This window comes from Capricornis sumatraensis, chromosome 20 (assembly GCF_032405125.1).
Source record: "Capricornis sumatraensis isolate serow.1 chromosome 20, serow.2, whole genome shotgun sequence".
Taxonomy (NCBI): Eukaryota; Metazoa; Chordata; class Mammalia; order Artiodactyla; family Bovidae; genus Capricornis; species Capricornis sumatraensis.
This window is the reverse complement of record NC_091088.1, coordinates 67,931,323-67,958,991: the sequence shown is the minus strand read 5'-3', so window position 1 is coordinate 67,958,991 and position 27,669 is coordinate 67,931,323. Positions and strand designations below refer to the sequence as shown.

General features: G+C 43.8%; 1 pseudogene; it reads left to right on the top strand.

The window, feature by feature from the left end:
- The first annotated feature begins 6,791 nt into the window (after window positions 1-6,791).
- LOC138096276 (putative killer cell immunoglobulin-like receptor like protein KIR3DP1) lies at window positions 6,792-25,822 on the top strand (annotated as a pseudogene).
- Window positions 25,823-27,669: the final 1,847 nt, after the last annotated feature.

Here is a 27,669-nt window from a genome sequence, read left to right as displayed (position 1 = left end):
CATGAAGTTTTCTTATCATACAGTCTCTTGCTTCTATATTCCATTTTTTCTTAAAATGAAATCATCACCCTTGAACAGAGGACAGCACTGTACCTGACCACCATCCACTCCCCCTGCCCCCTCAGTAAGACCCTGTGTCCAGGGTTCTGTGGAATGTTCTTTTCTCTCTAGAATGCACCTGCTCCCACCCATGGCTCTCCACCTCTTCAAGCAGCTGTTCCCTCAAGTAGAGTGTAGACGTTGTTGTCGTTGTTTGGTCACTAAGTCATGTGTGACTTTTGCAACCCCATGGACTGCAGCATGCCAGGCTTCTCTGTCCTTCACTATCTCCCAGAGTTTGCCCAAACTCAAGTCCATTGAGTCTTGATGTCATCCAACCGTCTCATCCTCTGTCACCCTCTTCTCTTGCCCTCAATCTTTCCCAGCATCCAGGTCTTTTCCAATAGTCAGTTCTTTGCATCATGTGGTCAAATTATTGCAGCTTCAGCTTTAGCATCAGTCCTACCAATGAATATTCTCAGGGTTGATTTCCTTTAGGATTGATCGGGGTTGATCTCCTTGCTGTTCATGAGGTTCTCAAAAGTCTTCCTCAGCATTACAGTCTAAAAATGTGTTCTTCAGTGCTCAGCCTTCTTTATGTCCAACTCTCACGTCCATATATCCCCACTAGAAAAACCATAGCTTTGACTATAAGGACCTTTGTTGGCACAGCACTTTCTAATACAGAGTCTAGGTTTGTCACAGTTTTTCCTCCAAGGAGAAGGGATTTTTAATTTCATGGCTGCTGTCCCTGTCTTCGGTAATTTTGGAGCCCAAGAAAAGAAAATCTGTCACACGTTTTCCCTAATATTTTTTTTTCTTTTTTTGCCATGAAATGCTTGGACCAGAGTTCAGGAGCTTCAATTTTTAAAATGTTTACAGTGTAGACATGAAACCTAGTTATTTTCTTGTTTCTTCTTTTTAAAAAATAATTTATTATTAGCATTTGATGCCCACATTCTGCAGAATCTTAGTTCTTCAAGCACCTACAGAGGATGGGTTTACCTGGGTCATGGGTGTATTTCTGCTGTGTGGCATCAATGCCTGGTACAGAGTAGGTGCTCTGCAATAACTTATGAACTGACCGAAGACGAGAAGTAAATCCCATTTCTAGGGGGGACTGGGAAAATAAAGTTCTGAGTTCTATTGGAGCCAAACTGTCCCAGACTGACTCAGGACGAGAACCTGGGTCCCACCCTCTAGAGCAGGCAGTCAGACTGGGCAGAAAGAGAAAGAGCTGACACCTCAGGTCTGGGCTGAGATGCCTCCTGAGCCCTGCCTGGAGACATCCGGGCTGCGTCCACAGAGGGGCCGCCCCCTGTGCGAGTCCACGGCCGTGGGAACCCGGAGGGGCAGCGCAGCCCCCCAGGGACCACATCCTGTTTGTCCTCTAGGGCCCCGTGGTCTCCTCATCTCTACAGGGTGGGGGCGGGGGCGGCTGGGTGCTCAGAGCTGCAGACATGCCTTCCATCCTCTCTGAGGTTCTCCTCCTCTACCAGATGTGCAGGGCAGGGAGGGGACCGCAGGAGGGCACAGGATGCCCACCCCACCACCAGTTCATGGGAACCTCAGTGCTCGGGCACCTGGAGGGGCCAGGAATTCTGATGGGGTGAGAATCAGCCCAAGCTTTCAGTGGCAAATATCTCACTTTCAGGTCAGAGTCTGGGCCAGAGAACCCCAAACCCTTCTGGTGAGTCATCCCAGGGCTTCTGGGTCCCCATGTCTCACTTCAGTCCCAGGAAATGGGTGAGGGAGGAGCTGGGGGCACTGGGATTCTAGTGTGATGCTTGTGAAACCTGGAAGGGCTCCTGAGATGAGCTGGGGAATGACGGGTGGGGAAGTCCTGGGACTCAGCCTCTGACTTCCTTCCAGGGACCTTCCACAAACTCACCATCTGGGCTGAGACTCTTTTGGGCAGCTCAGGGTGCCATGTGAGTACACCGCATGCAGAGATGGAATGTGAGAGTGAGCACACAGACCATCAGGAAGTATGCTGCAGTTGGCCTCCACTATTTGAAGAAAGAAATGGCAATGCATTCCAGTATTCTTGCCTGCAATATCCCATGAACATTGGAGCCTGCCAGCCTACAGTCCATAGGGTTGCAAAGAGTCGGACATGATTGAGTGACTTCATTTTCTTTCACTTTCTTTTAAAATTTATTTCTTTTACTGGTTCCATTTTTTAATCTCATAATATTTATATTTTATTGAAGTGTAGTTGACTTAAAATGTTTCAAGTGCACAGCAAGGTGATTTTCAGTTACACAAATATGCATACATTATTTTTCAGATTTTTTCCATTTTAGGTTATTACAAGATATTGACTATCACTCCCCATGATATACAGTAAATCTTTGTTGCTTGTTGCATATGTATTTTAAAAATATTGGAAATCTAGCACTGTATTTGTACTTCTATTTTTAAATTGATGGCATATTCCATGTCAGTGTCATGCTACACTGAGAGTGAAAGCATGATGTCCAACTCCCACCATGTGTGTTAAAAGTAAATGGAAAACAATGGCAATGTTAATTGTGGGGAGAAATATTGAATCGCATTATGTTACTGGTGGGCATTCCTGGTGACTCAGAGGATAAAGAATCTGCCTGCAATGAAGGAAGATCTCCTGGAGAAGAAAATGGCAATGCACCCCAGCATGCTTGCCTAGAGAACCCCCATGGTCAGAGGAGCCTGGCGGGTCGCAGCCCGTGGGATCACAAAGAGTCAGACATGACTGAGGGCCTAAACTATTCTCAAGGCTCTGAACTTGAAAGGTATAACACTTTCTCATTCATATAGAGATAAAAAGTGGCAGAACAGACAGAACCTTTTGTCTTGTCAGGTACTTAAAGGGACTTTATGATCAGACTTGCGTGAACAGCTTCAAGAACAAAGGATTCCAGGATTAAAAGATTTCCCAGTGGAGGGGATGTAAGTATAGCTATGGCTGATCCATGTTGATGTATAGCAGAAACTAACAATATTATTCAGTTCAGTTCAGTCACTCAGTCGTGTCCAACACTTTGCAACCCCATGAACTGCAGCAGGCCAGGCCCCCATGTCCATCACCAAGGAATATTACTCAGCCATTAAAAAGAATACAGTTGAATCAGTTCTAATGAGATGGATGAAACTGGAGCCTATTATACAGAGTGAAGTAAGTCAGAAAGAAAAACACCAATACACTGTACTAACACACAAATATGGAATTTAGAACGATGGTAATGATGACCCTATATGTGAGACAGCAAAAGAGACACAGATGTAAAGAACAGTCTTTTGGATTCTGTGGGAGAAGGCAAGGGTGGGATGATCTGAGAGGGTATTGAAACGTGTGTTTTATCATACGTGCAGCAGATCACCAGTCCTGGTTTGATGCATGAGACAGGGTGCTCAGGGCTGGTGCCCTGGGATGACTCTGGGGGATGGGATGGGGAGGGAGGTGAGAGGAGGGTTCTGGATGGGGAATACATGTGGGTCCATGGCTGATTCATGTCGATTTTTGGCAAAAACCACCACAATATTGTAAAGTAATTAGCCTCCAATGCAGAGTTCCTAAGAATAGCAAAGAGAGATAAGAAAGCCTTCCTCAACGACCAATGCAAAGAAATAGAGGAAAACAACAGAATGGGGAAGACTAGAGATCTCTTCAAGAAAATTAGAGACACCAAGGGAACATTTCATGCAAAGAGGGGCTCGATAAAGGACAGAAATGGTATGGACCTAACAGAAGCAGAAGATATTAAGAAGAGGTGGCAAGAATACACAGAAGAACTGTACAAATAAAGACCTTCACGACCCAGAAAATCATGCTGGTGTGATCACTCATACTCACCTAGAGCCAGACATGCTGGAATGTGAAGTCAAGTGGGCCTTAGGAAGCATCACTACGAACAAAGCTAGTGGAGGTGATGGAATTCCAGTTGAGTTATTTCAAATCCTAAAAGATGACACTGTGAAAGTGGTGCACTCAATATGCCAGCAAATCTGGAAAACTCAGCGGTGGCCACAGGACTGGAAAAGGTCAGTTTTCAGTTCAATCTCAAAGAAAGGCAATGCCAAAGAATGCTCAAACTACCACACAATTGCACTCATCTCACACGCTAGTAAATTAGTGCTCAAAATTCTCCAAGCCAGGCTTCAGCAATAGTGAACTGTGAACTTCCAGATGTTCAAGCTGGTTTTAGAAAAGGCAGAGGAACCAGAGATCAAATTGCCAACATCTGCTGGATCATAGAAAAAGCAAGAGAATTCCAGAAAAACATCTATTTCTGCTTTATTGACTGTGTCAATGCCTTTGACTGTGTGGATCACAATCAACTGTGGAAAATTCTGAAAGAGATGGGAATGTCAGACCTGTCTCTTGAGAAACCTGTGTGCAGGTCAGGAAGCAATAGTTAGAACTGGACATGGAACAACAGACTGGTTCCAAATGGGAAAAGGAGTATGTCAAGGCTGTATATTGTCACCCTGCTTATTTAACTTCTATGCAGAGTACATCATGAGAAACACTGGGCTGGAGGAAGCACAAGCTGGAATCAAGATTGCTGGGAGAAATATCAATAACCTCAGATATGCAGATGACACCACCCTTATGGTAGAAAGTAAAGAGGAGCTTAAAATCTTCTTGATGTAAGTGAAAGAGGAGAGTGAAAAAGTTGGCTTAAAGTTCAACATTGAGAAAATGAAGATCATGGCATCCGGTCCCATCACTTCATGGGAAATAGATGGGGAAACAGTGGAAACAGTGTCAGACTTCATTTTGGGGGGCTCCAAAATCACTGCAGATGGTGACAGCACCCATGAAATTAAAAGACGCATACTCCTTGGAAGAAAAGTTATGACCAACCTAGATAGTATATTCAAAAGCAGAGACATTACTTTGCCGACTACGGTCATCTAGTCAAGGCTATGGTTTTTCCAGTGGTCATGTATGGATGTGAGAGTTGGACTGTGAAGAAAGCTGAGCGCTGAAGAATTGATGCTTTTGAACTGTGGTGTTGGAGAAGACTCTTGAGAGTCCCTTGGACTGCAAGGAGATTCAACCAGTCCATTCTAAAGGAGATCAGTCCTGGGTGTTCATTGGAAGGACTGATGCTGAAGCTGAAACTCCAATACTTTGGCCACATCATGCGAAGAGTTGACTCGTTGGAAAAGACCCTGATGCTGGGAGGGATTGGGGGCAGGAGGACAAGGGGATGACAGAGTATTAGATGGTTGGATGGCATCACTGACTCGATGGACATGATTTTGAGTGAACTCCAGGAGTTGGTGATGGACAGGGAGGCCTGGCGTGCTGCGATTCATGGGGTCACAAAGAGTCGGAAACGACTAAGCCACTAAACTGGACCGAACTGAACCAAAATGCACAAACTGAAATGAGAAAGAATACAGATCTATTTTGAAACATGATATTAGGAAAATAAAAGGAAATTTTAAGAAGGGTGACTGTACTGTTACTCCATTACATACAAAATAATCAAGAGGAGACCAGATTTATTACTTACAGAGCATCACTAATGTTAATGACTCATCCCCAGGAAAATGGTGTGGAATCACTGCCCTTACTGAGGTTCTTTCCTGTCTATGAACAACAGTTGAACTGGGTGTATGTCTGCCCTTGGAGTCCTGAAACAGCTGGGCTGTTTTGTCCCAGTTTGGAGTTGATTGTTCTGGACACCCCTCTCACTCAAGCATTCTGGACTTTGGAAGTCTCTACCTTACACAGTTTTATGTAGTAAGCAAGGTTGTCCACCTTTTCTAGCAAAACAATTTCCTTTCCTCACAAAACCCCCCACAATTATCTTACACACATTAAATTTGTGTACGTCTGTGATCCTTGGATTGGAAAAGGAGAAAGAGAGAGAATGTGTGTGTGCAAAGTTTCCACTCATAGTCAGGAAATAGTTTCAGATGAAGAAGAGTCAGGGGAAAGACAAACATCACATGATATTGCTTATTTGTGACATCTTAAAAAATGAACTTATTTACAAAACAGACACACAGAGAATGACCTTACAGTTACCGGGGTGGGGGGCGGGGAATGGTGGCTGGGGGGAGGGATAGATTAGCAGCTTGGGTTCAACATATACACACGGCTATATTTAAAATGGATGACCAACAAGGACCTACTGTACAGCATAGGGAACTCTGCTTAATATTCTGTAACTACCTAAGTGGGAAAAGACTTTGAAAAGCAATAGATGCATATATAACTGAATCACCTTGTAGTATACCTGAAACTAACACAGTTAGTTTCTTAATCACATATACACCACTATAGAATTTTTTTAAATTTTCTATGCATGTCTCCTCTTATAAAAATGCAGAATCAATGTCTCTATTAATGAGTCTTTAATTGGCAACCTGCACTGAGCCTGACATACGAGGTGGGAACATGTAGTTTGTCTTCTGTGAAGAGTTAAGGTTAATGAGATTTATCATGAGCCTGGGAAAAGCATCCTGCATGCTATAACTGAATCACCTGTTCTACTTCCTAAAGGCAGCAAGACCTGCTCAAATCCTCCTATGTTTATAGTGTTTAGAGGGGAAAAAAAGTGATGCTCGGGTCATGAGGCGTGCTCTGTGATGCAGCTCAGGTCAGACTTCCATCCCTGGCATGAGAAGAGGCTGGCCATCTTCCCATGTGACATGAACCAGGCTGACTGTACCAACAGCACCACCCGCCTTCCACATCCTGTGACTCAGTCAGCTTTGCTCAGTTCTGCCTCCTGTCTCACAGAAGCAGAGCCATGTGCCCCACACTCCTCAGCCTCCTGAGTCTCGGTGAGTCTGGAAAGACATGGTTGGAGAGGGTTATGGTGGAAATTGGGGGGTCCTTGCACCACTGCCCAGGATCCCTGGATGAGGGTGCAAGGAGCATGGGGTCCATCTGGACAAGCCATCTCTGATGGGGTTTTCCTCCTAGGCTTTTGTGTGAGTCTGAGGACCTGGGCAGCTGTGGGTGAGTCCTCCCCATCCCTTATTTCTCTGTTGACCAGAGCAGTTGGGGCTGAGGCAGAGGATGCTGGGGGATCGGGGTGAGACCCCTGTCAGTACAGTGAGAGCCGCATGCCCTGTGGATCCCAGGTCCTCCTATTGGCCATGATACTCATCTTCACTCTCTTCAGAGGTTAGCCCAGCTCTGGACTCTGGATCTGAAGGGACATTCCGAATCCACCATTGAGTGCCATTTCTATCATGAGAGGGGAGCAGGAGGCTGCACCCCGCAGACCCCTCTCCAACAAGGTGGCTTGTGGCATCTCCAGCTGTCCCTTAACAACAGGATCTGCAGGAGTGCCCGCTAGACCTGACCCCGGGGAAGGGGCTGGCCATCAGGCAGGGCCACCTGGAACTTGTCACAGATTAGATGTAGTTTAGCTAACAAAGGAGCCAGGTTCAAGGTTTACTTCCTTCTTTGCAGGCAAGTGGCTTTCTCACTGCTTAGTTGTGTTAGTGTTAGTTGCTCGGTCATCTCCGACTCTCTGGAACCCATGGACTGTAGCTCACCAGGCTCCTCTGTCCTTGGGATTCTCCAGGCAAGAATACTATAGGTGGTTGTCATTGCCTTGCCCACGTGATCTTGCCAGCTCAGGGATTGTACCCTGCTCTCCATTGCAGGAAGATTCTTTACCATTGTGAGCTACAAGAAATGCAACACAGAAGTCCTTTCACTTCTTTTCCAGGCATCAGTTTTTCTGTGGTGTTTTCTTTTGGCTGCATCGTGCAACTTGCAGGATCTTAGTTCCCTCATCAAGGATCAACCCGGGCCCTTGGCAGAGAAAGTGCTGAGTCCTAACCACTGGACCAACAAGGAATCCCCAGTGTTTTGTGTTTTGAGAGAAAGTTTTTCAACATTTTCTCAACCCAAGAAGTGATAAGAATCACTTCTGAGAATCATATGCTTAGAATCTCCATGATGTCCATCCTGGGTTAACTGTGTCTCTGTCTGTCCCCAAGTCCCAGGTGCCCTTGAGCATCAGGGTGATGCACTTTGGAGGAGGAGAGCTGGAAGAATTGAAGGGGAAGTGCCCATGGGGGCAGTGGGGAGACGAGACTGTTCCTAGTTTCCTCTCAAAGCCTCTGCCTCCTTCTCTGCTAGGTGAATATGACAAGCCCTCTTTGTCAGCCTGGCCAAGACCCATGGTTAACTTAGGACAGACTTTGACACTTTGGTGTCACTCTGGTCCTCCATTTGAATACTCAGATTGTTCAAAGGAGTTGGGACCAGTTTGCCCAAGCTCCAGGGACATGATTTCAATACCTTCACCCTTGGCCCAGTGACCAGAGAACATGCCCGGTCCTACATGTGTTCTGGATTCTACAGGTCTGTCCCTGTGCAGTCCAATGTCAGTGAACCCCTGCAGATAGTGGTCACAGGTAGGAGAGGTCCAGCCCTGCTGGGGACACCCGTGCCTGCAGGCAATCCTATCCTAGGTCCACGTGGCAGTGCACCCAAAGATGTCCTCAGGATTCCCAGCCAGGACCGAACCATGGAAAGAGAACAGACTCTGAGAGTTTAAACTCAGGATGTTGAATAGAGGGAGGTGTTCCCCCAGCACAGGAAGGAGTAGCCTCCTTAGGCATTAGTTAGACAGGATGAAGCCACTGCCTGCCAGCTGGGAGGCCAAGGCGAGACCCCGATCCAGCACCTGCCACCCATTACGGAGCTGTAATTCCATATGAAGGAGCTGGGGCCCCAGTTAAGACCAAGTCAACCCAAGAATTTCTCCAGAGGCATGAGGTGGGGGTCACAGATGGGAAATGTTCCCTTTCTTCTCCACCTGCTTCCCAATCTCATGCCAGTCATCACCCACGTTTTAGGAGATATGTGTGAAGGGAGCCAGAGTATGAATCCTCAGAACCAACCAGCCCCTGAAATGCATATTAGGGATGGGATGGAGCTGAGAGCATGGCAAACCACTCCAGTGTTCTCACCTAGGAGAATCCCACAGACAGAGGAGCCAGGCGGGCTACAGCCCATAGGGTCCCACAGAGTCAGACACAACTGAAGTGATTGAGTATGTATGCATGAAGCTTAGAGCAGACCCAACAGCTAAACAGCTTAGAATAAACACAGAGGATGCTGGAGGTCTTGAGCAAAGAGAAACAGAAAAGCATGAGCCAGAGCCCAAGAACAAGGCTAAAGAAAATGCAATAGAACAGACAGGAAGGGTAATTGGCTTTGATGGTTCACAGACATTTTTCACACCTTCAGATGTCAAGAATAGCACCTAGGCGAGGTGACTCACTGAAGCTCACAACCTCTTTGCTCCTAGGTGTGTTCACAAAACCCTCCGTCTCAGCCCACCCAGGCCCCCTCGTGCGTGTGGGAGAGAATGTGACCCTCCACTATCACTCACTGCTGCTGCCTGACAAATTTATCCTGCACAAAAAAAGCAGCACAGGGCATTTCCAGAGACGCAGAGAGACACTCACTGGTGGGCATGCCCCAGCTGACTTCTCCATTGGCCCCATGACTTTGGCGAGTGTGGGCACCTACAGATGCTACAGCTCTCTCAGACGCTCCCCCTATGAGTGGTCAGCCCCCAGCGACCCCATGGACATCGTGATCACAGGCGAGTGTGGCCAGACCAGTCCCTTCTGCCCTCTGTGTCACAGATGGTCTGGTGTCCAGTCCAGCATCAGTACCGGGAGAGAATGACATGCATGCAGAGACACTCACAAACTCGGGAGAGGGAGCAAACCAGAGAGAGGAGGTGTGAATGCAGAAGGGAGAAGAGAACAGAATACCTGCTGTGTGCTAAGGGGAAGACACAGGCGGTGACAGAGCGAAGGAGCGATAACGTGAAAGAACGACCCACAGAGAAAAATGCACCAGAGCAGGGCCACAGGCAGTTCCCCGCTCAGGCAGCCACCGATGGCTGGTTAAGGGGTTGGTTTCCCGCTTTCGTGTCAGAGCTCCCTTCCTCTGTCAGCAGCACACTGTGGTACCAGACGCCCTGCAGTCCAGCCCCTGGGTGATCAAGATGGAGGCTGACACCCTGAAGTTTCTCAGCCTCAGGGTTTAACAGGTCCTTCTGCACAAAGAGGGGGGAGTGGTCCCTTCAACCATCACTGCTAAAGAGTCCCTTCCAGCCCCTGGGGGTGGACAGGGCAGCGCTGAACACGGCCTTAAGATTGAGCTGGTCAAAGATCCTGTAAGATTCTGGCAATTTCCACTCCATAATGTCTGCTTCTGAGTCAATACCATGTTTTCTGATGGTCCCAGCAGTAGCTAGTAGGTTCCGTTTTTCACGACAGCCACACCTCTCATTGATTTTTAGAGTATATATTTTTCTTATTTATGTTGTTGAAGTCTAGTTGATTTTTGATGTTGCTAATTGCTGTTGTACGTTAGAGTGTTTCAGTTGTTCCTATATATATATAAGCATTGTGAAAAGACAGCCTTCAGAATTGGAGAAAATAATAGCAAATGAAGCAACTGACAAACAACTAATCTCAAAAATATACAAGCAACTTATGCAGCTCAATTCCAGAAAAATAAATGACCCAATCAAAAAATGGGCCAAAGAACTAAATAGACATTTCTCCAAAGAAGACATACAGATGGCTAACAAACACATGAAAAGATGTTCAACATCACTCATTATCAGAGAAACGCAAATCAAGACCACAATGAGGTACCATTTCACGCCAGTCAGAATGGCTGTGATCCAAAAGTGTACAAGCAATAAATGCTGGAGAGGGTGTGGAGAAAAGGGAACTCTCTTACACTGTTGGTGGGAATGCAAACTAGTACAGCCACTATGGAGAACAGTGTGGAGATTCCTTAAAAAACTGGAAATAGAACTGCCTTATGACCCAGCAATCCCACTGCTGGGCATACACACCAATGAAACCAGAATTGAAAGAGACACATGTACCCCAATATTCATCGCAGCACAGTTTATAATAGCCAGGACATGGAAGCAACCTAGATGTCCATCAGCAGATGAATGGATAAGAAAGCTGTGGTGCATATACACAATGGAGTATTACTCAGCCATTAAAAAGAATACATTTGAATCAGTTCTAATGAGGTGGATGAAACTGCAGCCGATTATACAGAGTGAAGTAAGCCAGAAAGAAAAACACCAATACAGTATACTGACACATATATACGGAATTTAGAAAGATGGTAACAATAACCCTGTATGCGAGACAGCAAAAGAGACACAGATGTATAGAGCAAACTTTTGGACTTTGTGGGAGAGGGAGAGGGTGGGATGATTTGGGAAAATGGCATTGAAACATGTATAATATCATGTAAGAAACGAATCGCCAGTCTAGGTTCGATGCAGGATACAGGATGCTTGCGGCTGGTTCACTGGGATGACCCAGAGAGATGGTACGGGGAGGGAGGTGGAAGGGGTGTTCAGGATTGGGAACTCATGTACACACGCGGCACATCCATGTTGATGTATGGCAAAATCAATACAGTATTATAAAGTAAAATTTAAAAAAAATTTTAAATAATCACTGAAATAAATCTAGTTACTATCACCAAAAAATAAATAAATAAATAAATAAAGGATAATAAGTGACACTCCGTTATTAAAGTTATTTCTGAAGTTTTCCCTGTGCCGCGTTTCCATTGCTGTGGGGCTTTCTCTCCTGGCGGTGGGCGGCCTTCTCACTGCAGTGCCTCTCTTGTTGCCCACTTCAGGCTTAGTCCTCTATTTAGGACTCGAGTTACTTTGTGCTCTAAGTCAAGGTCTTCTCCTTCCAGGTTTGTCCAAGAAACCCTCTCTCTCAGCCCAGGGGGACCCCGTGCTGAGGTCAGGAGAGAATGTGACCTTGCTCTGCAGCTCCGAGCATGTCTTTCAGCAGTTCCATCTGCTCAGGGAGGGGCAGAACTTTCGGCGCCTGCACGCTGGAAGGCAGGGCCCCCATGGAGCACTCCAGGCATGTTGAGGCCCTTTAATGGACCAGAACCCGGTGGTCCAGAGTCGACAATAAGAAAGTGAAAGAGAGAGCCAGAGGGAGGGAGAGAGAGAGAGAGAGAAAGACACGGGGACCCAAGCTCTGATGGAGCAAAGGTGCTTTAATGATCTTTCTGTGAGTATATAAAGACTGATGTACAAGAAATTTATATAAAGACTGATGTACAAGAAATTTCTTTCGACAATGATAAAGATCAGAAAACCAAACGTACAGCAACCGTTACCAAGGGAACAAGGGATTAACAATGGTCACAAGGTCTGGAGACAATCCATATCTCAAGAAAAAGGATCGAGACTGGGCAGTTTTGTCGTAAGGAGAACGTTTACTGAAGGAGACCCAGGCCTGTCTCACACAATGACCTCAGTCCTGAGAGCTGCATGAAGTTCTACTCGCCTCTGGCAGAAGCTGATAAGGAACAGAGGATTTATGAGAAACAGCACATAGGAGTCCTCCTGTTAAACATTCCCTGACAATTCCCTCTTATTTATTTATAATATTTGTAAAAAGAGTTCTGACCATCAGAGTTTGTTCAGTTTTAACAATCTTTGCCTGAAGGCAATGGTAGGTGACAAATATAATTGTCAAGAGAATCACCAAAATTACAGTTCCAGACCCGATGCTGTGGAGAATGCTTTGAAACCATCCACGTGGGTCTAGCCCAGATAATTGATCAGCTAGTTGTTCAGCTAAAGTTTCCAAATTAGTGGAAGAGGGCAGACTATGAGAAAAAGTTTCAAAGATTTCTTTTTGTAATAATTGTACATTCAGAGAGGCATTGTCATGTATGTTTTGTAAATGAAATTTGATTTGTTCCCAGTTGTAGGCACTATTATTGAATTGAACAGGATTAATGCAAAACTGAGTAGAATTCCAATCACATTTTAGCATCACCTGTTTTTGTACATCTATTGATTGATCTCCAACCCATTTGATGGCTGTTTTTAGTTCCTGTATTTTATCTGGAATATCCTCATCTATCTGAGCCTGAGTGGTCCACATAGTATGAGCCTCTTTAGTCCAATTTTGGATAAAATTATGTGTTTGAATTGAGGTTTGTAAAGCAACACCAGTGACAGCAGCAGTGGTGCAAATAGCTATTAATCCCCAAATGCCAAGAATCAGCCATCCAATGAATCGTCTAGATCACTGGAGCAGTTTAGTAAGTAACTGGGAAGCAAGTCCAGCCATGGGGCCTTCTTCCCAGGGCCACTGGAGATTTATTGGTAACCACAGATTATGTCGAGATCAAAGAATCAAAAGGGAGTCATTTCTCCAGGAAATAGAGGAGTTAAGACAAGTATATAATTTACAATTTATGCAGGTTACAGAACATGAAGTCTTATTGAACTCTAAATTTCCTATAGCCACAACAAAAGGAAGTGGAACACAGGCTTGTATAAAATATGATTGATTACAGTGAAAGAAATAATTGCTATGGCTACGACTGGTCCCTGTGAATTGTCCGGTCCAAGTCCCAGGTTCCTCGGTCCTTGCAGCAAGTTTCCAGATGTCCCATTGTTCAGGCCCAATCTGTTTATCGAGGATGATTCGAGGACGAGGGGGCGCCATTCCACCGTCAAGCCACCCAAAAAGTCCTCTGTCGTGGTAATGCTCCACTGTAGTGTTAGTAACCTTCTATGCTACTTGAGTAACATAATCACACACAGTGCTGTTAATATCATCTGAGCAGTTAGATAACCACATACCATGGGGTCCCCAATCGACAATTGTATGATTAGCCATAAACATTAATTTTCCTGATTTGGCCTGACATTTGTCTCAATGAACAAGAATATATTTCAAGTTCTTCTTAGTAAACCCTTTGCATAGTGTTCTTTGTTCTTTCCTCAACTCTTTCCCTAAAGTTTCAGTAGCATAAACACAGTTCACAGACAAAGAAAGGGCAGTAAATAATCCAAGCAGCGTCCAAAAGTCCTCTTTCAGAGGCAGGACAAAAGCCCATGTTGGTCGACTAACATTAATATATAATTTTGTTGGGCCCATGCATAAAGGAAAGACTTCATAGCCTAGAGAAATGTTAATTAGTTTTCCTTCTTTCTCAGGATGAGAGGGCCCCTCCAAGCTCCAAGGAGGGGGCATATGGGTTGAGTTGTCAGTGGATGCGATTAGTCCTACATCTGTCCATTTTACAACCTACAACAAAAAAGGGGGGGTTAGGTATATAAGCCCAACAAGTGTGATCAATCAAGTCAGCCTGAGCAGGGGCAGCAAAAGCAAGCAAAGCAAGCATAGCAAAAAAAATATTTTCAGGATTCCGAGGCATTCAGAATCCTGTTGAGAAATCAGATTTTCAGCTTGATTAGTAAGGGTTTTTATCTGTCCCCATGTAGGGAGATCATAAGGTCAGTGACATCAAGTGCGGCATTTTTTGGAAATTTTTAAAGCCTCCATGGCTTGTACTGGAATTTCTTCTTCCTGGGGTTTTTGTTGGTTCATCTCTAGCTTGAATGCTGGGGGCCCCCTTACGTTGAATCTTCTGAAGAGGAAGCCATGTGAGTTAGTTGGATCCATCTAGAGAAATAGGAGTATACCCCTTTCCCTGTGAGATTAGTTTCTTAGATTTCCATTGATTAGTTAACCCCTCTTGATATCAAATGGACAAAGGAAGGGAGGTGTCTTTAATGTTTCAAACTGTTTTTCTGCTTTTTGTCAAAATATCTCCTTGTGGTAAGTTTTAAAAAATTAAAACAAATAAAGCTATATTAACAACAGTCATAGGAAGAAAGGAAAGTGATAATGATGAAAACATTCCTAGGAAATATTTCAGTAAAAAAAAAAAATCATCTAGAGATCTGTTTGGGGACTGCTACTTGTCTGTGGTTTTGAATTAATGGGTTGATTTCTTCCTCATACAGTACATACATTTTTCCTGATATAAAAAGAAATGGGATCTGACTGTGTTTTAAGTGGTTTGTGTTATTTGGGGCAAAGGATTAGGAGCAAACACTCAAACATTTTTTCCTAAGTTAAATTATTGAAAAGCTGATGCAGAACGTGACAAATGAAACGCTGCTCATATCCAAATATTTGACCTTGTCCCCGGAAAAGAAACGCAGCCTGGTGGCTGTTGAATCTCTCTTTTCAGTGTGTTAGGGAAGATGATTATACTTTCAAGACAGACCTGAAAAGAAGGTGAATATTTTGCACTTTTGATACTCTTAGGAACAAATAACTTATTTGGCAAACGGTGTCTTTTTTATGTTGTTTTAATTTTGCATTGTGAAACAGGCATTGAAGTTGATGTTATTTTGTTTTAAGAATCTTACAGACTGGAAACAGAAATAAAGCTATATTAACAGTAGTTATAGGCTTAAAGAATATATTGCATTAGAATCTAGTGAAGTTGGCTCTAGATAAAAGGAAGATAAAAGTGTTCCTGTATATCCCCTTATTTAAATTTTTATTTGTAGCTTCAGCGTGTAATGTGTTTGTTTAATTATGTTTTGTGCTTGTGGATAATAAGGAATGTCTGTAATTTGTTTAATAGAAAATGAATGTAAAAATTGTTTGAACTGCTTAGAAATATAGGCTGGGCCATTGTCTGTTTTTATAGAATTAGGTGTTCTCATTATTGCAAAGTAAGTTGAAAGGTGGCTTATAACATGTCGTGTAGTTTCACCTCAGAGAGGTGAGGCCCATACAAAAGAAGAAGAATTTGTATTGATTGAGAAATGTAAGAAGGAAGAGGAAGAAAGTTCGGGGCAATGAGTGACATCTATTTGCCACAGAATTCTCTTTCACTTGTCATAAACCTTATTTATATTTTTGTAGTCATCATTTTATTTGCCATTTCTTTTTTTTTTTTTTACTTTATTTTACTTTACAATACTATATTGGTTTCGCCATACATCAACAAGAATCTGCCACAGGTGTACATGAATCCCCAATCCTGACCCCCCCTGCCAGCTCCCTCCCCGTACCATCTCTCTGGGTCATCCCCGTGCACCAGCCCCGAGCATCCTGTATCCTGCCATTTCTTATATCTTTTTATTAAAAGTATACATTTTACTTTTCTTTAGAAACTATGAAGTGTCTTGTATATTAGCATTTTATTCATTGCTGAATATATGTATTATATCATATTATATATATTATATATATACATTTATATTAATACTTTAAAATCTTTTTAGTTTTTCTGTAAGAGGAAGTTAATGTTCAGTAATTAATGTTTTAAAATCTTCTTTTATTTGGAAATGACCTAGCTCTTTAATAACCTTTTATTATTTAGTTTAGTATAACTCTAGAAACTTATGTTATCCCAATCCTAAGATATTATTTTCAGTTCAGTTCATTTCAGTCGCTCAGTCGTGTCCAACTCTTTGCGACCCATGAATCGCAGCACACCAGGCCTCCCTGTCCATCACCAACTCCCGGAGTTCACTCAGACTCACGTCCATCGAGTCAGTGATGCCATCCAGCCATCTCATCCTCTGTCGTCCCCTTCTCCTCCTGCCCCCAATCCCTCCCAGCATCAGAGTCTTCCAATGAGTCAACTCTTCGCATGAGGTGGCCAAAGTGCTGGAGTTTCAGCTTTAGCATCATTCCTTCTAAAGTAATCCCAGGGCGCCATTCATGGGGTCGCAAAGAGTCGGACACGACTGAGCGACTGAAATGAACTGAACTGAATCAAACTGAATCTCCTTCAGAATGGACTGGTTGGATCTCCTTGCAGTCCAAGGGACTCTCAAGAGTCCTCTCCAACACCACACTTCAAAAGCATCAATTCTTCGGTGTTCAGCTTTCTTCACAGTCCAACTCTCACATTCATACATGACCACTGGAAAAACCATAGCCTTGACTAGACGGACCTTTGTTGGCAAAGTAATGTCTCTGCTTTTGAATATGCCTTCTAGGTTGGTCGTAACTTTCCTTCCAAGGAGTAAGCATCTTTTAATTTCATGGCTGCAATCACCATCTGCAATGATTTTGGAGCCCAAAAAAATCAAGTCTGACACTGTTTCCACTGTTTCCCCCATCTATTTCCCATGAAGTGATGGGACCAAATGCCATGATCTTCGTTTTCTGAATGTTGAGCTTTAAGACAACTTTTTCACTCTCCTCTTTCACTTTCACCAAGAGCCTTTTTAGTTCCTCTTCAATTTCTGCCGTAAGGGTGGTGTCATCTGCATAGCTGAGGTTATTGATATTTCTCCTAGCAATCTTGATTCCAGCTTGTGCTTCCTCCAGCCCAGTGTTTCTCATGATGTACTCTGCATAGAAGTTAAATCAGCAGGGTGACAATATACAGCCTTGACATACTCCTTTTCCTATTTGGAACCAGTCTGTTGTTCCATGTCCACTTCTAACTGTTGCTTCCTGACCTGCATACAGATTTCTCAAGAGGCAGGTTAGGTGGTCTCGTGTTCCCATCTCTTTCAGAATTTTCCAGTTTCTTGTGATCCACACAGTCAAAGGCTTTGGCATAGTCAATAAAGCATTAATAGATGTTTTTCTGGAACTCTCATGCTTTTTCCATGATCCAGCGGATGTTGGCCATTTGATCTCTGGTTCCTCTGCCTTTTCTAAAACCAGCTTGAACATCTGGAAGTTCACGGTTCACGTATTGCTGAAGTTTGGCTTGGAGAATTTTGAGCATTACTTTACTAGCATGTGAAATGAGTGCAATTTTGCAGTAGTTTAAGAATTCTTTGGCATTGCCTTTCTTTGGGAGTGTAATGAAAACTGACCTTTTCCAGTCCTGTGGCCACGGCTTTAGTTTTCCAAGTTTGCTGGCATATTGAAGGCACCACTTTCACAGCATCATCTTTTAGGATTTGAAACAGCTCAACTGGAATTCCATCACCTCCACTAGCTTTGTTTGTAGTGATGCTTCCTAAGGTCCATCTGACTTCACATCCCAGGATGTCTAGCTCTAGGTAACTGTGAGTGATGATACCATTGTAATTATCTTGGTCTTGAAGATCTTTGTACAGTTCTCTGTATTCTTGCCACCTCTTCTTAATATCTTCTGCTTCCATTAAGTCCATATCATTTCTGTCCTTTATCGAGCCCATCTTTGCATGAAATGTTCCCTTGGTATCTCTAATTTTCTTGAAGCGATCTCTAGTCTTTCCCATTCTGTTCTTTTCCTCTATTTATTTGCATTGATCGCTGAAGAAGGCTTTCTTATCTCTTCTTGCTATTCTTTGGAACTCTGCATTCAGATGCTTATATCTTTCCTTCTCCTTTGCTTTTCACCTCTCTTCTTTTCAGTTATTTGTAAGGCCTCCCCAGACAGCCATTTTGCTTTTTTGCATTTCTTTTCCATAGGGATGGTCTTGATTCCTGTCTCCTGTACAATGTCACAAACCTCAGTCCATAGTTCATCAGGCACTCTATCTATCAGATCTAGGCCCTTAAATCTATTTCTCACTTCCACCGTATAATCATAAGGGATTTGATTTAGGTCATACCTGAATGGTCTAGTGGTTTTCCCTACTTTCTTCAGTTTAAGTCTAAATTTGGCAATAAGGAGATTATTTTAGATTATAATAATAGATTAGTTTATCTAAAAGTTTTCATCTCATTTATATGTATATATATATAAAGATTTACCTTTTTGTTGACAAATTTAGTTTATCTTAAACCTAGGCATAATAAAAGTATTATATAATGTTGATGATTTAAGACATGTCTTAATTAGATTAGAGAATAATTATATTTAAATTACATTTATATTTAAATAAACATTATATTTAATATTGAATATTTTTCAGCTCACATGAACTTGAATTTAAATAGGGCTCATTAACTTCATATTATCCAAAATCAAAGACATATATTGAAACTTAGATAATTTTAGATAGACTGAGAGAGACAGTTTTCCATTTGAAATATCTTTTCCACTTTAAAATATCTTTTTGATATATATATATTTCTTTCTACCAATTTGTTTATGGCTGGAGTCCCAGATAGAGTTGATTGTGTATCCCAAGGACATGAGAAGAGTTAACTTTAGGGCTTTTTTAGGCCTGTGTTTGTTTCCCAGACAGAACTGGAGCTCTAAAAAAGTATTTTAAGAAGTTAATCTTTTCTTAACTGCACGTGTAAGAAGAATCGGTTTCACAATTTCAAAAAAGATTTTATTTTAATCAGTTTTCTCTGGAGTCTAAAGAATATTAGAATAAAGAATAATATCAATGTCAAAATATTATTTCTCCTTTTTGTAGTTATATTCTATTATTAATGATATATGCATGAAGGAATTGCTGTCACATTGGTTGTAAAGCCTTGGCTACAAAATTTTGACACATAGTAGGACTGTTAAGCATACCTTGAGGTAATATAGTCTATTGAAATCTTTTATGAGGCCCGATATGATTAGGATAAGGGAGAGACAAAGTGAATCTCTCCCGGTCTAAAGGGTGTAAAGGTATATTTAAAAAGCAATCTTGTAAATCAGTAATAATAATGTGCCAATTTTGAGGAATAGTAATAGATGTAAAAGATGCCTACTCCTTGGAAGAAAAGTTATGACCAACCTAGATAGTATATTCAAAAGCAGAGACATTATTTTGCCGACTAAGATCCGTCTAGTCAAGGCTATGGTTTTTCCTGTGGTCATGTATGGATGTGAGAGTTGGACTGTGAAGAAGGCTGAGCGCCGAAGAATTGATGCTTTTGAACTGTGGTGTTGGAGAAGACTCTTGAGAGTTCCTTGGACTGCAAGGAGATCCAACCAGTCCATTCCGAGGGAGATCAGCCCTGGGATTTCTTTGGAAGGAATGATGCTAAAGCTGAAGCTCCAGTACTTTGGCCACCTCATGCGAAGAGTTGACTCATTGGAAAAGACTCTGATGCTGGGAAGGATTGGGGGCAGGAAGAGAAGGGGACGACAGAGGATGAGATGGCTGGATGGCATCACGGACTTGATGAACGTGAGACAGAGTGAACTCTGGGAGATGGTGATGGACAGGGAGGCCTGGCGTGCTGCGATTCTTGGGGCTGCAAAGAGTCGGACACGACTGAGCAACTGAACTGAACTGAATAGGTGATACGATCTCTGGTTGTAATGCACCCATAGGTGTCATAGATTCATTAACTTTTTTAAGGTCTGTTAAGAGACACCATTTGTTAGAGTTCTTTTTTATAATAAAAATAGGAGAGTTCTAAGGAGAGTAAAATTCCTCAATATGTTTCAATTCTAATTGTGTGTCTATAGGTTCTTTAGTAGTCTGTAATTTTTCTTTCCTAAGGGGCCATTGCTCTGTCCAAATAGGCTCGTCATTTTTCCAAGTTATTTTAATAATTGGCTTTGCTTGTTAAATGAGCAGTAGCCATTAGGAAAAATGTGAAATGTATATCTGAGTTTGCCGTAGCATAAGTAAGTCCCTTCTTATTAGATTAAGGGGTGCATCTATCACACAAGGTCTTAATGTTGCAGGCTGGCCTTTTGGTCCTTCATATGGGTAGATTTGAACATTTATATAAACTTCTTGTACTTTGGTTTGAGAAATCTCTGCAATTTGGCAAGAGATTTTTTTGAATAGGCCAGGATTTGGGCCATAGTGTTTGGAAATAACAGTAATATCAGATCCAGTGTCAAGGAGACCAGAAAATCTTTTACCATTAATTTTGGTGTTTATATTTGGTCGGGCATATTCAGATACCAATGATGTCCGTAAAGATTGTTTTTGATCTGTACTGTCTTTATATCATTAGAGGAGTTAATAGAAATGTAAGGCAAAAGAAGTAATTGAGCAATTTTGTCCCCCTTTTTGAATTGCCATAGACTCTGAGGTGACATCATAATTTGAATCTCTCCTTTATAATTTGAATCAATTATTCCAGGGTAAACAGTATTTCCTTTAGAAGTCAAACTAGATCAGCCAAGTAAAAGACAGAAGGTTTGGGGGGGGGCAGGGGTCCAAAAAGTCCGGTAGGTACTCTAGAAGGGCCTACTTGAGGGTAAAAGAAAAAACGTGGAATTTGTCCCTGGTTTTTGTTGATGGGGGCCTGGCGGAGGGTGGGGTCCCCTCTTTGGAGTTTTCTGCAATAGGTTTTCTTTCAACATCAAACTTAGATTTACAATCTTTGGCCCAATGTATTCCTCTACAGCAGTGAGGGCAAATTCTTGGAGGTTATTTATTAGCCTTCTTAGGGCAGTCCCTTTTTAAATGGTTTTTATCTCCACATGTGAAGCATCCTTCATTTCCCTTTCTAAAGGTAGCAGCCATTGTCTCAGCTAGCATTTCATCTTTTTAGTTTCTGATCCTAGATTGTGACAAGCCTTCAAATAATCAATAATAGTCCCAGTCTCACGAATTGGAGCGATAGCTCTTTGACATTCCTGATATGCATTCTCATAAGCAAGTAATTAATTTCTGTAGCTATTTCTTGGTTTCTTCTCTGATTACAGTACAGGAAATAGAAGTTTCTAATCTAGCTAAAAAATCAGCATAACTTTCATTAGGTTCTAACAAAGAAGAGACTTTTGGAGTTGTACCTGTTGGCAGGGGAGGAGCATTTGGAGCAGCCAGGGCAGGGCTAGTAAGAAAATTTGGAAATATTTTATGTTGTTCTAACTGGGCCTTCTGTAAAGTTTTGTAATTTAATTTATATTCATGTAATAAGTGTTCTGTCTGTTGTTGAATATTGGGAGGGCTAGAATTTACCTTGAAATGGAAAAATTACAGCTTTAATGCAACCCCATAGGAGCCAGATATCAATTAGAATGTTTTTTCCTTGCTTGGCGGCTCATTCAACATTTTCTTTGACCCAGTGCCAAATTTCTAAATCAAAACTGCATTTATAAGGGAACCAAGGATTACATTTAACCAGTGTTTGAAAGTAAGCCTCTATTCATTGGTGCAATACCAAAAGTCCCTGAGCTTTAAACAAATGGTGAAGTAAAATAGAGAACTGATGGGACTTTCTAGCCGTTTGACCCGTGTCTTAGTACTTACCGACCTCAATAGGCCCTGACCTCAATAAACCTAGAGTCACTGTCCGAAATCCCACGTATACCAGTGTCCGTGTTCTGGGCACCACTTGTTGGGGTTCTTTAATGGACTGGAACCTGGTGGTCTGGAGTTGACAGTAAGAAAGTGAAAGAGAGAGCCTGAGGGAGGGAGAGAGAGAGAACGAAATAAAGACAGACAAGGGGACCCAAGCTCTGACGGAGCAAAGGTGCTTTAATGATCTTTCTGTGAGTATACAAAGACTGATGTACAAGAAACTTCTTTCGACAATGATAAAAATCAGAAAACCAAACGTACAGCAACCGTTACTAAGGGAACAAGGGATTAATAATGGTCACAAGGTCAGAAGACAATCCATATCTCAAGAAAGAGGATCAAGACTGGGCAGTTTTGTCATAAGGAGAATGTTTACCTAGGAGACCCAGGCCTTTCTCACACAACGACCTCAGTCCTGAGAGCTGCATGCAGTTCTACTCGCCTCTGGCAGAAGCTGATAAGGAACAGAGGATTTATGAGAAACAGCACATAGGCGTCCTCCCGTTAAACATTCCCTGACACAGGCAGAGTTCCCTATGCATCCTGGGACCCCAGCCCACAGCGGGGTCTACAGGTGCTATGGCTCCTTCACTCGCTCTCCCTGCTCGTGGTCAGACTCCAGCGACCCACTGTTCCTGTCTGTCACAGGTGAGGAACCTCTTCCTGGCCCATGCTTTCTTGTTGCTGTCCAGTCGCTAAGCTGTGCCCAATTCTTAGCGACCTGTGGAATGCAGCATGACAGACTCCTCTGTCCTTCACCATCTCCCCTTCATGGATCACAGCCTTGTCCTGGTGAAGGTGCTTGCGTAACTCAGTGAAGCTGTCAGCCATGTTGTGCAGGGCCACCCAAGACTGATGGGTCATAGTGAAGAGTTTTGACAAAACGTGGTCCCCTAGGGGGAAATGGCAACCCACTCCACTGTTCTTGCCCGGAGAACCATTACATTGGCCAAGAAGTCCATTTGGCTTTTTCCATAACATCTTACTCTATCACTGGCCTCTAGCTCAGGGGCCCTGTACAAGCTTCAAGGGAACTTTAGGGCTTCTGAAGAAATGGAAGCAATGAGCACCAGAGAGGAAGAGAGATGGTAGATGGCATCTCAACCCTCTTCCACCTCCTGTATGGATGCTTCACAGCAGAGTCCTGTCTATCCAGGCAAATAAAGAAAAGGGTCAGAATAGACCCAGGGGAAGGAGAGGCTGATCGAATTTGTGAAGATCAGAGATTGCATCAGCCCCTTGCTCTCAGTGTTCTCCCGGAAGCACCTCTGACATACAGGTGATTTCCCAATTAAGGAGCATAGACACTCATTCCCGGAGCAGAGAGAATGTCTCTAGCTTACAGCAATCTTTCACCACCAGGCATATCCTTCCTGCCTCCTTCCACCATCCCTTCTCCAAGATGGAGGGTCTACTCAACGCATTCATGGAGGGACCAGAAGCTCTCCTGTCCCCCATCACTTCTCTGAGGGATGACAGAGTCAAGGACAGGCAGGAGGTCAACCTTCCTGAAACAACAGTCCTCCTCTGGTGGGGCAAGGAAGGTTACTTGCTCTCCCCATCTGTCTTTTTTTCCCCTAGGATCCACTACAAGTACTGCCCATCACCCGTGGTTCCACACACCACAGAAGGTAAGCAAGACGGTCTCCTATCAGCAAATTTCTGAGAAGACAGAGGGCTCCTGTGTGAGTGTTGGCTCTGCCACCTCCCAGCTCTGTGACTTTAGGCTCCTCAACGTCCCTCTTAAGTTAGCATTTGAGACCATGGTCTGCAGGAGACCCACCGGGGGCATTGATCTTCTCATGCTCGAGGGCTGAGAATTTCTAAACTGGACAAAGAGGGTCAGAGTGACCTGATCCCATGCCTAAAGGAGATGCTTACCTTTCCTCCAGCAGGATCTTTGGGGATGGATGTTGGGGGGGGGGGGGGAGGCAAGCGGAGAATTTTAGGGAGCACCTTAAATATGTGTTATTCCTCTGTTAGTGTTTTATGAAGAAAACATTCCAGTGTTCAGATATAAAAGTGTTATGTCTTCTTGAGGATTCCACTCCAGGTCTATGTGGATGGAGGGGAAATGTATTGTGGATTAACGCGGTCTCCATTCATGCAATAGTGCCATGCCTTGTCATATGCGGCAGCCAAGAAAAACGCCTTCAGTGCCCGGGGGACCTTGTTTCAGACCTCGCCTCCTCTTGCACAGCCTCCTTACTCTATCCACTGCTAGCATCTCTCCTCAGAGAAAGCAATGGCACCCCACTCCAGTACTCTTGCCTGGAAAATCCCATGGACGGAGGAGCCTGGTAGGCTGCAGTCCATGGGGTCGCGAAGAGTCAGACACGACTGAGCAACTTCACTTTCACTTTTCACTTTCATGCATTGGAGAAGGAAATGGCAACCCACTCCATTGTTCTTGCCTGGAGAGTCCCGGGGGCAGCAGAACCTGGTGGCCTGCCATCTATAGGGTCACACAGAGTTGGACATGACTGAAGTGACTTAGGAGCAGGAGCAGCATCTCTCCTGGATGCTTTGGTACCTCCTGGAAGTGGAGACCATAACTGATCAGGTTGAGAGATGCTAACACAGTTTGACGCAAGGATACAATAAATCCAGTCTGTTGGGGCACAGCGTGTGCAGTGAATACCCAGGCCTTCACTGTTTGCTTGTTGGCAGAAGCAGGGCTTCCTCAAGGCCACTCCAGCACGTGGTACATTGTCCTTGGGCTCTCCATAGCCTTCACCTCTACCAGCATTATCCTCGCTACTCTTGTCTGTCACTGGTGTTCCACCCAAAATCTAAGTCTGAAGGTGGTGAGCTCAGCATCATCTGACCCAGGGAAAGGTGGGCTCATAGCAAACAATGGTGTTTTCACTTCCTGTAGGTTAAAAACTGATGTCCTGTGTTGTAATCCCTGAGGGAACATCTTCCAGAGACCCATGGAACCCTGTTCTTTTTATGAAAATATCTGTTCATTTATTCTTGGCTGCATCAGCTCTTGGCTGCACCATGGAGGATCCTCTTTGCAGTGCTGGGGTGTGGTTCAAGGCTCCAGAGCCTGAAGCTCAACAGTTGCAGCTTGTGAGGCTTAGTTGCTTCAAGGCATATGGGATCATAGATCTCCCACCAGGGATAGAGCCTGTGCCCCCTGCACTAGAAGGTGGGCTTGTAATCCCTGGGCCACCAGGGACATGCCAAGCCCTGTTCTTCCCTTCAACTACAACCATCTGTTCTTCTCCCCTACACCATCTTAGGAATCTGCTGATACGCAGAAAAGGATGGGCCATAACAGAAGACGTAGGATGGGTCCATGGGTTTGCATAGGTTCCTGGGACAGCCCTGAATGGCTGGGCTTGTATATGGGTCTTTTTTTTCCTTTTGGCTGTTGTTTTGCTTTGTTTTATGATTTGTGGTGTAGACAGGCTCAGCAACTTGGGGCACACCCCTGTCTTATTCTGGCTTTGATGTAACTATCAAAGATACAGAGGTCTGGAATAATTGCCTCCACCCCAAAAAGCCTTGACTCTCTTCCATTCGCAGATGTTGCCATCATGGAAGGAGAACCCCAGGAAGACCAAGCAGTGAAGACCAAGCTGGTGAGTCCTCCCAGCCCAACCACTTGGCATAGTCTGAGCCCCTCCAATGCCCAGTGGCCAAGCCTTGGAAGGTCACATCTCAGTCCATCATTCTCACCTCTCTCCTCTCAGGACTCTGCAGCAGAAGACGTGATATATGCCCACTTGAACCATGGGACCCTCTCCAAGAGACGGATCACTCCCACTCCTATGAGCCCCATGCACCCCCTCACCGAGCCCTGTATCTACGAGGAAGTCAACGTGAACCAAGACTGTGCTGAGCCCTGACCTGGCCCCATGCTCTGAACACGCAGAGTGTTACAAATCGAAGACCTTGATTTCTAAAGGAGTTCCTGCATGGAAACTCCTTCTCCTCCTCCAAAGCAGCCCAGCAGCTCTGAGACAAACAGTGGAGTCCAAGAATTATAGGATCGTCTTCAAAAATCCTACCACCTCTTAGTAATCTCCTGGCTACTCTAGGACTCTGTTTTATCTATCTCATGATTTGGGGAGAAGTTATAATCAATCACAAATACTGTGTAGGTTACTATGATCATCCTACTTTTTCTAAAGTTCCAATAAAGCATAAAAAATTTGCCAGTTGATTCATCAAATTATTCCATTTACAAAATAAAAATAAAAAATAAAACGTCTATTCAGTAACATTTTACAAGGATGAGGTTATTTACAAGACAGGAACAGACTTGTAGACTTAGAGAACAATCTTAGAGTTACAGAGGGGAAGAGTGGCAGGAGAGATAGATTGGAAGCTTAAGATTGCCACGTGCACACTGCTATATTTAAAATAAAATGCTTTCCATGAAAAATAATAAAGCCAATGCTAGTTGGCAAAATAAAAAATGAAGTATATCCTGTTTGAGATAGCCAATATGGTGCCACTAGCCATATGAGGCTCAGTGTGCTCGTGCTACATTGATGCAGTCAGGTCTGACTCTTTGTGACCTCATGGACACTGTGTAAATTGCTAGGCTCCTCTGTGCATGGGATTCTCCAGGCAAGAATCCTGGAGTGGGTTGCCATTCCCTTCTCGAGGGGATCTTCTTGACCCAGGGGTTGAACCCTCGCCTCTCATGTCTCTTGCATTGGCAGGCGGATTCTTTACCACTGAGCCACTGAGGAAGCCCCCTCAGCCTTTTCCCAGCCATGTGTGTGAGGGTGCTGGGGTTCCAGGGGTAGACACAGGACAACAAGATCCCCCTAGTCTAGATCTGCACTGGATACTAAAGTACTCACCCAGCCACGCGGTACAGACAATGACTCTACACATATATGAAGTAAAGCATTCAGTTCTTCAGTCACACCCACCACATTTCAAGTGCTCAGCAGCGTCATGTGGCCAGGTGCCATGGTGCTAGACAGAGCCAATGTTTGAAAAGTCCCACCATCACAGAAAATTCTACTGGACATTTCACTCCAGATCACTGAAGGGCTGCAGAGGGAACACTCGCCCCAGGGAGGCTTTGCATGTGTTGTGTTAATCCATCAATAATTGAGCATTTTGTCTTTTTTGCTGTTTTCACCAAAGCAAAGGGTTTGAGAATCTCGTGCCTTTTAAATTATCAAATGGTGGTACCATGTGGCTTGGCACAACCAAGCAGATGGCTGAAGAGGATAATACCATGAGGACCCCAGTGTGAACTAAGCTGGCAAATGGGGTGAAGGTCAAGCTATATAGAGCCTTAGCTGCTCATTGAGCTCTGTGTGTGTGTGTACTTTCTCCTGCCTTAGGACTAAATAACTCAAGAACGGTTTTAGTAAGAGAAATGTCAGGATCACTAGAAATGAAGACATGCTGCAGCTCCAATTCTTGTTGCTATTGTGAGTGAGCATATACCACACTGCTGTGCAATATATCTGCACATGCAATCATTTCATAAAATATGTTCTGTTCTGTTCAGTTCAGTTCAGTCACTCAGTCGTGTCTGACTCTTTGCAACACCATGAACCTCAGCATGCCCGGCCTCCCTATCCATCACCAACTCCTGGAGTCCACCCAAACCCATGTCCATTGCGTCAGTGATGCCATCCCACCATCTCATCCTCTATCGTCCCCTTCTCCTCCTGCATCAGGGTTTTTTCAAATCAGTCAGCTCTTCAATCAGGTAGCCTAAGTG